This window comes from Chiloscyllium plagiosum, unplaced genomic scaffold (assembly GCF_037043375.1).
Source record: "Chiloscyllium plagiosum isolate Xiang-an unplaced genomic scaffold, Cpla_swu_hap1 HiC_scaffold_1, whole genome shotgun sequence".
Lineage (NCBI taxonomy): Eukaryota > Metazoa > Chordata > Chondrichthyes > Orectolobiformes > Hemiscylliidae > Chiloscyllium > Chiloscyllium plagiosum.
Genome location: NW_028270139.1, coordinates 31,443,904 through 31,450,483, shown reverse-complemented (window position 1 = coordinate 31,450,483; position 6,580 = coordinate 31,443,904). Strand labels below are relative to the sequence as shown.

General features: G+C 48.1%; 1 pseudogene; it reads left to right on the top strand.

Annotated features, from left to right (window-relative positions):
- Nucleotides 1-303: 303 nt before the first annotated feature.
- Nucleotides 304-6,199, top strand: LOC148152091 (uncharacterized; annotated as a pseudogene).
- The last annotated feature ends 381 nt before the right edge of the window (nucleotides 6,200-6,580 follow it).

Genomic DNA, 6,580 nt, shown 5'->3' with positions numbered 1-6,580 from the left:
CAGTTGATTGAATTACATTCTTGTAATTGATTACCAACGATTAATCTTTTTCTTCACAATGTGTATTGCAAAATTTATTACTCGTGCACAATATTGTCCAATAAATCAATTGAAATTTCAAGATGTCAGGTTTTGGTGAGCAGTAATATCTTAAAGTGGAATAAAATCTTGGAGGATTCTTTTGTACAAAGTTGAGACCAGCAATAAACATGAATAAAATATGCAGTTTAACATTTAGAAAAGAAATATTCCTTTAACTTCATTGAGATAACTGTTTTGGTCCCAATCCAACATTTCCTGAAGATGGGGACAATTGCTACAGGAAGGTACACAGCATAATCAGTACCTAGAATCATTTTCCAGGCTGGAACAGCTTCCAAGCTGATTGAAAGCCCCAGCTGAATTTCTAAAGTGCAACAATTCTCTTTATCACCGATGACACTGGGCTCATCCTGGTTATACCATTTAATGGGGTACACTTTTTTTTTCGGAACACTATATTTCCAGTGCCAAACCTCCACAAATAAATCAGCAAATTTCAAGTGTAGGTTCCACCTGACGTAGGTAAATTTTCTCTGATTCTTTATGCTGGTTTTAAAAACATTAGCTAGAAGCTATCCAATTCACAAATCTGATTGGATTAATGAACATGGTGAGATTCTGCCTGCTGCTCTAATTTGTTACCTGTTCAGGAGGTTCTTAAAATTCACCTTTTTTTAAGAAGTAAGGTCAGTTACAAGCACGTTTTAAGGAGAGTTATAAATTTTTAAAGATATTTAATTGACTAAGAATCTGACTAGTATGCCCTAACGAACCTAGTAAATGATTCAGTGTAGTTTCGTAAAGACATTTTCAATTATTTAGTCAGGTTATCAATAATTAAAAATAGGCTGAATTAAATTGCTTGTTTCTTGTGATAAACATATTTATGGTTGTATTAGTAAAACTCCACCATGTCACAATTCTTTCAAATGTCATGGACTAACGTTTAGCACAACAAAATAAAAACACAGGTTTGAATTGGAGAGTTTTGTAGACGGTTTGCTCCATGAGCTCCCATGAGTCCCCTTGTACAATTTTACTCTGCTCCTTCATTACCCAGGCACCACCATTCCATAGTGCCATTTCCACACTAGCTTACCTTCGCTAGTAGTATAAGTGCGCCTTGCTGCTAGGGCATTCTGAATTTCCCACTGCCAGAGCCAGATTTAAAGCCCAGCTGTGCATCAGTTCAAGCATTGCAGCTTTTCACTGATCTTCCAGTGCAGGAAGAGTTGCCTCAGAGATGGCTGATTGTGGCTATTTGACACTCTTATTTTCAACTAGGAGAAAGTGAGGACTGCATACGCTGGAGATTGAGAGTGTGGTGCTGGAAAAGCACAACAGATCAGGCAGCATCCAAGGAGCAGGAGACTCGATGTTTCAGGCATAAGCCCTTTGTCAGGAATTGGAATCATTCCTGATGAAGGGCTTGTGCCCAAAACATTGATTCTTCATCTCCTCGGATGCTGCCTGATCTGCTGTGCTTTTCCAGCACCACACTCTCGACCCTTATTTTTAGGCAGGGACCTTGATGTCCTGCTGGTCTAGGTGGTGGTCAAAAGGGGCATCATCTTTCCCTAGGGCTGTCTGAGGAGACCATGGCATCAGACCGAGGCAAGGTAAAAACAATGACTGCAGATGCTGGAAACCAGATTCTGGATTAGTGGTGCTGGAAGAGCACAGCAGTTCAGGCATGCTGGAAGAGCACAGCAGATTTCGAAGCTCCTTGGATGCTGCCTGAACTGCTGTGCTCTTCCAGCACCACTAATCCAGAATCAGACCGAGACAGCCTGGTCTGAAGCTGCCTCTCCAGTCAGTGAAGTGTCTGTGCTCTGCAGCAACACACAGAAGTGCAGGAAGAAGGTTAATGACCTTTGCGCTCCACAGATGTAGGTGCTGCCATGTACTTTCCAATTCTCATACTCACTCTGAGTCTGCTACAGCACCCACCTCTCACCAAGGCTTAAGCTCTACCACTTTCACTATTGCGTGCAACTTCTAACTCACTCCTCTCACTCCCCAGCCTCCCAGACTATTGATCCTGCATGCCGTCTGTGCTGCCTACTCTCTCACTTGGAACATCTCACTGTGGTTCCCCCCAGGTTCTCTGTGCAACAACTTTCACCTCATTCAGTTTCTCCCTTTGTAACAATCCAGGAATCGAACTACTCACAATATGGCAGAGAGGCGCTGGGATGGCCAGCATTCATCTTTTCACCCCATAGCAGAAGGGAATCCTTGAGCTCAAAGAAAAGGATAGTGATAGTGTATTTGAATATTGTGTATTTCTAAGTGAGATGTGGGAATGGGACATTTCAAAGGACTAGGGCAGGAGATACATGGGAACATAATACCTATAAGTTCCCCTCCATGCCACTCACCATCCTGACTTGGAAATATATCAATGTCCTTTCACTGTCTCTAGGTCAATATCCTGAAATTCCCCTTCTAATGGCATTATGGGTCAACCCACAGCGGATGGATGCAGCGGTTCAAGAAGGCAGCTCACCACTACCTTCTCAAGGGCATCTAGGGACGGGCAATAAATGCTGGCCCAGCAACTGATGCCCATATCACACGAGTGAATAAAACCAACTGGGTAAATGGAGATCAGTAACAATTAAATCCAGGCTAGTTATGCTTTCACTCATCTGGGGTTGCTGACGCTTCCATGTCCTGGCAACTGGGTCAACTGCAGTGCTGCTCCCCCATTTTCTGCACTGACAATATATTCTTAGCAAGCCCAAGTGTCTACCCTATTGTGCAACTCATGTCCTCCCTTGAGTTCTGCAGGTACCAGAAGCATTTGCACAGTTGAAGGGACCAACCCCTCTCACCAACGTCACCTCCTCCACCTCTGGGGAGACCCCTCACAGAAACCATGGAAAATATTTCTTCCTGCACCCTCCAACAGCATATATACTGTCTACTATCTAGGCAAGACTCGAAGGCACATCAGCAAAGGGCCTCATGGTGTTGGCAACATCAAAAGGAGCAAGCTGACAGAGGAGCAGCAGTCAGGTTTGTCAGAGACACTCGAGAAATTGAATTGAAGGTTGGAGAAATCCGTTTACGTTGTTTACACCATGATGGGCATGGCATGCATGACACATCCATGGACAAATTGTCTACTGCTATGGAGAACCAGGTTTGACTGGGTCTGCATACAGACCTATACTACATTGCAATCACACCAACAGCAGGGCAACAGGGAGATAAGGGACCTTAACCTCATTCCAGGTGCCCTTTCTTCACAAAGAAACAGAGCAGTGCCAGTGGGCACCCAATTAGAGACGGAATCACACACAGGATGCTCAGAGATCTTCTCTCAGGACACTTCAAAGGTATTAGGTCCCTGTATCTCCACACTGATGGGACACAACCCTGTGGAATCTCAAGCCAAAGAAGGTATGTCTGAGTCTAGCCAGGGCACTTTCAGCATGTCTGGGCCGTCAAGCCACAAACACCTCCAGGGTCACCCACCCAAAACTCCAAGGCCGAAGAGGACCATCTCCCAAGCCTCCAACAGCAGACTCCAGGATGGCACCTGGGTATGGCTGTGAGGGATAGGAGAACGAAAACCTTCTGGGGGCACTGCTGTGGTAGAGATGAAACTCGATCAAGAATAGACCAACATACAATGTAGGTATATCCACTTTCTTTCATCAGTGATGTGAATAACTATTGTTGTAGCTGCAACTACAGGGATGAGGTTAACGAAGCTAGTCACCATGCACATCACACAATGTTCTAACCCTGTTTGTGTGATAGCTATACTTCATGTAAGGTTGATACTGTGTCATGATTGACTGATGTAGCATCAGATTCCATCTGTTTATACCTTAACACGAATTAACCAATAGAAAAATCGAAGAACCAATAAACCAATAAACTCTATGTGCACTCGGGATTAAATAGGGTTGTTGACATCTGTGCCATCAAAACATTTATAGGCAATGAATGATGACTTGACCCAACTCAGTTCCACAGAAAGTGGTTGCTATACAGGTGCTGTCAGGGCCACTGTACTGGATGCTGCAGTGCTGTAGGATGGTGCAGGATTCCTCTACTGGACATCTTTCTTCTCAGTACAGTGCTGCAGCTTGAAACTCAGTCCTTCGAAAAGAATAAAACTCCCGGAAGCGACGGTTTACCGGTCGAGCTCTATTCCGCTCTGTGGGACTTGATTGGCCAGATCTGCTGGAGGTGTATGTCAGTATGCTTCGGGCAGGTACCATGAGCGAATCCATGAGGAAAGGCATCATCACCCTCATCTACAAGCGGAAGGGGGAGAGGGAGGAACTCAAAAATTGGAGACCAATCTCACTGTTGAATGCGGATTACAAAATTCTGTCAAAGGTAATCGCCAACCGGGTCAGGTCTGCTCTGGGGTCGGTGGTTCACCCTGACCAAACCTGTGCTGTGCCGGGTAGGAAGATCGCTGAGAGTCTCGCACTCCTCAGGGATACGATCGCCTACGTGCAGGACAGAGGGTTGGACACCTGCCTGATCAGCCTGGACCAGGAGAATGCCTTTGACAGGATATTACACAGGTATATGAGAGATGTTCTCTCCAAAATGGGCTTTGGGGAGGGAATCTGCAATTGGATCAGAAAGCTCTACACCAACATTGTCAGTGCAGTCTCAATCAATGGGTAGGAATCAGATAGCTTCCCAGTCAGATCAGGAGTCAGGCAGGGCTGCCCTCTCTCTCCTGCCTTGTTTGTGTGCTGCATAGAGCCATTTGCCGAGTCCATCAGGAAGGATGCGAGCCTGAGAGGGGTGACTATTCCCGGCAGCGGGGGCCTGCAGGTTAAGGCCTCCCTGTACATGGATGACGTCACCGTTTTCTGCTCGGATCCGCTGTCCATGCACAGACTCATGTGTATATGTGACCCGTTCGAATGGGCCTCGGGGGCCAAGGTAAACCAAGGAAAGAGCGACGCCATGCTCTTTGGGAACTGGGCCGACCAATCCTCGATCCCCTTCACCGTCAGGACCGACCACCTGAAGGTGCTGGGTATTTGGTTTGGGGAGGCTGGGGCGTGCACCAAGTCTTGGGAGGAGCGTATCAGCAAAGTGAGGCAGAAACTGAGCAGATGGACGCTACCGTCGCTCTCCATCGCGGGAAAAAACCTGGTCATCAGGTGTGAGGCACTGTCATTGCTGTTAGACGTGGCACAGGTCTGGCCTATTCCCAGAACATGTGCCGCTGCAGTCACCCGGGCCATCTTCCAGTTCATATGGAGGTCAAAGATGGACCAGGTCCGAAGGGACTCGCTGTACAAAGATCTGGGCAACGGGGGAAAAAATACACCCAATGCCACCCTCACCCTGATGGCCACCTTTGTGTGAGGCAGCATCAAGCTGTGCGTGAATCCCCGGTACGCAAACACCAAGTGTCACTACGTACTGAGGTTCTACCTGTCCCCGGTGTTGCGAAGGATGGGCCTGGCCTCGCTGCCGCGGAACGCTCCGAGTAGTTGGACCGTTCCGTATCACCTGTCCTTCGTGGAGAAGTTTATGAAGAAAAACACCTTTGACCACAAGTCCATCAGGAAGTGGTCAGCACGTGGTGTCCTTGAGACCCTTTGGGAAAAGGAGAGGGCGGATCCTATCGAGCGGTTCCCTGAGCAGACTGTCAAAGCCATTTGGCAGAATGCCTCATCGCCAGAACTTCCAACAAGCACCAAGACATGGCTTGGCTGGTGGTGAGAAGGGCTCTGCCTGTGAGATCATTTATGCACGCCCGGACTCTCAGCCGCACGCATGCTGCCCCCGAAGCGGCTGCGGGGAGGACGAGACTGTCACACACCTCCTTCTGGAATGTGCCTATGCAGAGGAAATCTGGAGAGGAATGTAGTGGTGTTTGTCGAGGTTCGTCCCGAGCAGCGCCGTGACGCGGGAATCCGTGCTCTACGACCTGTTCACCGGGACGCATACCGAGACGAACGTCAACTGTGCCTGGAGGATCATCAACTTGGCGAAGGACGCTCTCTGGGCGGTCCGAAACCTGCTGATCTTCCAGCTGAAGGAGTTGACCCCGACTGAGTGTTGCAGACTGGCACATTCCAAGGTCCAGGACTACGTGTTGTGGGACGCGCTGAAGCTTGGGGCAGCTGCCGCCCAGGCGCTGTGGGGAAAGACCACTGTGTAAAGTCTGCCTGCCTAACGAAGAACAGGGGGCCCATGCAGTCATGAAATAAAAAAAAAAGTGGACATGTACTGCCTGCAGGATTTCCCAGGGGCAGGCTATTTCGATGTGACCTTCAGGAGCGTGAAGAATTGCGTGCAGCTCCTGAAGGTCTCCAAGGAGAAGGAAGGGGAACCTCTGTTCTCCATCTTGTCAGCGGTCCCGTTGTGTGTGCTTCCTGCGCAAAGGAGTCGGGTTGTAACAATCCAGATGTACAACCCCCACGTCCCAGCAGTGGATGTCCTGACCTTCCTGAGAAGATGTATCCAGGTTGAGGGAGAGAGTACCGATGTGGTCGATCCTTTCGGGATCTGGACCAGCAAACGACAGGTCAGGGTAATCCTG